A 5647-nucleotide genomic window follows, 5' to 3' on the forward strand; every position below is an offset into this window, starting at 1 on the left:
AATAAGCATATAAGTCAAAACAACATCAAAAGTTGAGTCATTTTGCGAAGTTGAGATTTTAATATTCTGAAGCGCTCACCTCATGAAATAAGCATGTCATTCAAATCAACATCAAAAACTAACATTATTGGTGAAGTGTGATGTTGCTCTTCTGAAGTGCTTACCTGAGTCAAACAGGCATGTTCGTCAAAAATGCATCAAAAACCTAAGGCAGATGCGGAAGTTGAGATTTTTGATTTCTGAATGCTTATCTCACTGAAATAAGCATGTCAGTCAAACCAACATTAAAAATTGAGTCATTTTGTGAAGTCAGATTTTGGACTTCTGAAGTGCTTAACTCGCTGAAATAAGCATTTTAATCCAACCAGCATCAAAAGTTGAGTCATTTGGTGAAGTTGAGATTTTGGCCTTCTGAAGTGTTTAACCAGCTGAAATAAGCATCTTAGTCAAAACAACATCAACAGTTGAGTCAATTGGTGAAGTTCAGGTTTCGACCTTCTGACGTGCTTAACTCAATGAAATCAACATGTCATTCAAACCAACATCAAAAACTAAGTCATTTGGTGAAGTTCAGTTTGAGGTCTTCTGATGTGCTTATCTGAGTGAAATCAGCATGTTAGTCGAAATATCATTCCAAAATTAAGTCATTTGGTGAAGTTGAGATTTTTTGACTTCTGAAGTGCTTATCTCACTCAAATATGCACGTTACTCAAAACAACATCAAAACTCGAGTCATTTGGTGAAGTTCAGATTTTAGTCTTCTCAAGTGCTTAATTAACTGAAATAAGCATTTTAAACCTCCCAGCATCAAAAGTTGTGTCATTTGGTGAAGTTGAGATTTTACTCTTCTGATATGCTTATCTCGCTGAAATAAGCACGTTAGTCAAACCAAATTCATCAGCCCCTGGTAAATAAACCCTAAAACAGAGGAGCCACAGGGTATAAACCCTGAAATACAGAGCCCCCTGCATATAATCACTAAAACACAGTAAAAACTAAAGGAACTGCGGATGCAGCAGAATCAGGGACAAAAACATAATTGCTGGAAAAGCTCAGCAGATCTGGCAGCATCTCCGACACTTCCGCCATCTGCAATCCGACCCCACCACCAAAGGCAGTTTTCCCTCCCCATCCTTATCTGTTTTTTGGAGGGACCACTCTCTCCGTGACTCCCTTGTCCGCTACAAACACCCCTCCATCCCCACCACACCCGTCACTTCTCCGTTCAAACGCAGGAATTGCGACACCTGCCCCTACACCTCCGCCCTCAACCCCAACCCAGGCCTCACGAAGACTTTCCACATCAAGCAGATGTTCACCTGCACATCTGCTAATGTGGTATACTGCATCCGCTGTTGCAGTTCTGGCCTCCTCTACATCGGGGAAACCAAGCAGAGGCTTGGGGACCACTTTGATGAGTTCGTACGCTCGGGTCGCACCAAAAAACTGCGCCTCCCAGTCGCGAACCATTTGAACTCCCCCTCCCATTCCTCAGACGACATGTCCATGCTGGGCCTCCTGCAGTGCCACAACGGTGCCACCCGAAAGTTGCTGGAACAACAACTCATATTCCGCTTGGGAACCCTGCAGCCCAATGGTATCAGTGTGGACTTCACAAGCTTCAAAATCTCCCATCCCTCGACCACATCCCAAAACCAGCTCAGCTCGTCCCCGCCTCCCTAACCTGTACTTCCTCCCACCTATTCCCTCCTCCCACCTCAAGCCCTACCCCCATCTTCTATCTTCTAACCTCATCCCGCCCCCTTGATCTGTCCGTCCTCCCTGGACTGACCTATCTCCTCCCTAACTCCCCACCTAAACTCACCTTTACTGGCTCCATCCCCGCCTCTTTGACCTTTCTGTCTCCTCTCCAACTATCTTCTCCTCTATCCATCTTCTATCCGCCTCTCCCTCTCTCCCTATTTATTTCAGAACCCCTTCCCCTCCCCCATTTCTGAAGAAGGGTCGAGGCCCGAAATGTCAGCCTTCCTGCTCCTCTGATGCTGCTTGGCCTGCTGTGTTCATCCAGCTCTACAACTTGTTATCTCAGATTCTCCAGCACCTGCAGTTCCTACGATCAATGAGGAAAATGAGACCCTGTTAGCTGTTCCAGGCCGGTACTGAAACACTGTCAGAAGGATAGAACTGCTGGAGAGTCAGAGAGTCAATAATGAGGTAGCGCCTCATTGTCAGCGGGTGAGAACTGAGGAAGTGCCTCACATCTATAGGGTCTGTATTGAGGTAACGCAGCACCACCAGAGGGTCAAAACTGTTGTGGTGCATTATTGTGAGAGGGTCAATCTTGAGGTAGTGGCTCATTCTAAAGGGGTCAGTCTTTTTGGAGTGCCACAAGATTGCAGCACTGTGAGAATGTCAGACTGAGGGAGTGCCTCATTGTCAGATAGTCAGTACTGTCAGATCTTCAGCATTGAAGCAGTGCCTAATTGTCAAAGGGTCCACACTGGAGGTATTGCAGCAGTTGTGTGCCACAGGGGTCGGTGCTGGGACCTTTGTTATTTGTTACTTATGTGAATGATCTGGATGTGAATGTACAAGGCATGATGAGTAAGTTTGTGGATAATGCAAAAGTGGGAGATGTCATTGATAGCAAAGAACGTTATCATAATTTACAGCGGCTTCTCGATCAGATGGGGAAGTGGGCTGAGGATTGGTAAGTACAATTGTATACAGATACAGGTGTGCACTTTCGAAAGTCAAACCGAGGCAGGATTTATACAGTGAATGGTAAAGTCCTGAATTTCATCCTCTGACAATGTTGCACTCCCTCAGTACTGACCTACAACATAGTGGGACAGCTCAGGTTGACCCTCTGACAATGAGGCATTCCCTCAGGACAATAATCTTTAATTGTAAATTAATCTGTAATATTTTTTGACCTCTGAAGTTTACAATACTTCCCGTGCCTCCTGTAGAAAACGCAGTTGCTCTCCCTCTAGCTCTGCCTCTGGATATGCGAACCTGCTTTCTTCCACACTACCCTCAGAAGTAACATTAGCCATAACCCTAACCGTAGATTCAGCCCGAACGCGAACCCTCATGTAAACCCGAAGTCCAACCTCAGCCCAAAACCATAACCCTCAGTCCCAACGCTGACCCTAACCTTACCTCTAACTCTCGCCTCAGCCCTCACACCTACCCTCAGCCATCTAATGCAAGCCTTTTCCTACACTAACCATAGCCTTAGGCCTAAAGCGAACCTAGATTCAGCCCTACTCCTGACCGAAGACATAGAGCCTCCGGTACAGAAACCCGAAGACACAGAGTCCCCCGTACAGAAATCCGAAGACAGAGACCCCTTACATTTAACTGTAAAACACGGAGCTCACTATAAATAATCCCTAAAACATAGACATCCCTGTAAATGAACCGTGAAACACAAAGCCTTCTGTAAGTGATCTCCAACACAGAATCTCATTTATACAAACGCGAAAAAGAACCCCTGTAAACACACTCAAGCACAGAGACCCCTTTAAATATAACCTAAGAAAGGTCCCTCGTGAAGTAAATGTAAAAGGCAGAGAACCCAGTAAGAGTCCATAAAACACAGAGACCTCTGTAAAGAAACCCGAAAACAGAGCCCACTGTAAATAATCCAAAACAGAGCACCCTGTACTCAAACCTTAAACGTGAACTGTTTTTGCCTTCACAAAAGCTGCTCGACCTGCTGAGATTTTCCAGCAATTTTGTTTTTGTTCCTGGTTTACAGCATCTGCAGTTCCTTCGGTTTTCAATTAACTGGGCAGTCAGTTAGATCAAATTGTTGTGTATCACATATTTACCAGTCGGATTCAAGCACGCGGTACCCGTTCGCTCATGAGGTCACTTGCTTATCTTATAACCTTTGCCCCTGAATATCCTGTTGTCTGCCCTGTTTACTCATATCGGTTAGCACGTAACAAGGCTTCCGGAGTCTGGCTGGCGTGTCTTTAGTAATGCAGTGTCAATCACCTTAAAATATCCTTTTGCGTGATTTTTGTGTGGCACCATATCATAAGCCTCTTTACTGTTGTACGAAAGGTCCTATTTACCAATGCACCCACAAGCGCTCCATATGGTCATTCTCGCGCTCTCATTCATTCATAACTGTAATGACAACTCATTAGCGTACTGTGTCAAAAAACTGCCAGCTTGCCGTACTTTTCACTAACAAAGGGAGAAGAAATTAAAACGTTCCTTCCACCTTATCACTGCCTTTTCACAGTTTGAACCCTTGTTGCGAACAGTGTCCAAACTTGTGTCTGCATCAGAGTCAATCCCTGAGTATGTGTTAATTTTCTAATCTATTCAGAACAATACGATCCCATCCATCGTGTCACACGAAACTATGAAAAATTATAATATTAATCAGCCCTCAACAAACGTCTCTCAGGACTTGAATGTCTTGCGGGACATCAAACAAGTTTTCTGCGTTACCACGTCTCTATAAGATACATATTGAAAAGGGTCCGCATTCCCTTTAAGAAAGTTACTCTCAAAATAGCGCTTCCATGAAATTGAATGAAAGATTGTGTAAACCGGCAACAGTGAAATCTCAAGAGCCAGCCGCGGTAATCAGACGACTAAACTTTCTGCTGTCATTAAGTAATTCCCACCCAGTCAAATCATATAGGGTTGATCATCTTTCTGGCATTCTCTAACTTTAAAAGAATAAAAGGACCCTTCATTGCCCGACTTCAAATACCTCAGTCCTGACCAGCTGACAATGAGGAGCCCCCTCAGTCCTGAACCGCTGACAATGAGGCGCTCCCCCTGTCCTGACCCGCTGACAATGAGGCACTCCCTCAGTCCTGACCCGCTGACAATGAGGCGCTCCCTCAGTCCTGACCCTCTGACAATAAGGCGCTCCCTCAGTCCTGACCCGCTGACAATGAGGCGCTCCCTCAGTCCTGACCCTCGTACAATGAGGCGCTCTCTCAATTCTGACCCTATTGCAATGAAGCACTACCTCAAGATTGACCATCAGATAACATTTCACCTCCCCATTACTGAATCTTTGTCAAAGAGGCATTGCCTCAGACTATGAAGTAGTATCTCAATCTGAATAATTCGCCGTGCTGTACTGGGGACTGTGTTATTTAGTGTTGATTTACAGTGGGCTTGTGTTTTAGGCTTGATTAATTGGAGGCTCCGTGTTTTAGAGTCGCCTCTGAGAGTTTATTTACAGGAGGCTTAGTTTTACGGAGGATTTGCAGGGGGCACTGTTTCAGGGTTTATTTACTGGGAGCTCTATATTTTACACTTTATTTGCAGGGGACTCGGCATTTCATAGTTTCATACAGGGGGCTGTGTCTTTTACATTTTATTTCCTGAGCGACCTTTCTTCGGTTATATATAAAGGGGTCTCTGTGCTTAAGGGTATATTTACAGGGGGCTCTGTTTTTAACATTTTTTTCAAATGAGACTCTGCGTCGGAGAATATATACAGGAGGCTGTGTGTTTCAGAGTTCATTGACAGGGATGTCTGTGTTTTAGGGTTTGTTTCCAATGAAGCCTGAAACACAAAGCTTTCTGTCAATAATCTCCGACGCAGAGACTCATTTAAACAAATGATAAAAACAGAGCTACCGGTAACTACACTGTCAAGCACAGAGACCCCTTTACATATAACCGAAGAAAGGTTCTTCAG

This window comes from Rhincodon typus, chromosome 44 (genome assembly GCF_021869965.1).
Source record: "Rhincodon typus isolate 14 chromosome 44, sRhiTyp1.1, whole genome shotgun sequence".
NCBI classification, from domain to species: Eukaryota; Metazoa; Chordata; class Chondrichthyes; order Orectolobiformes; family Rhincodontidae; genus Rhincodon; species Rhincodon typus.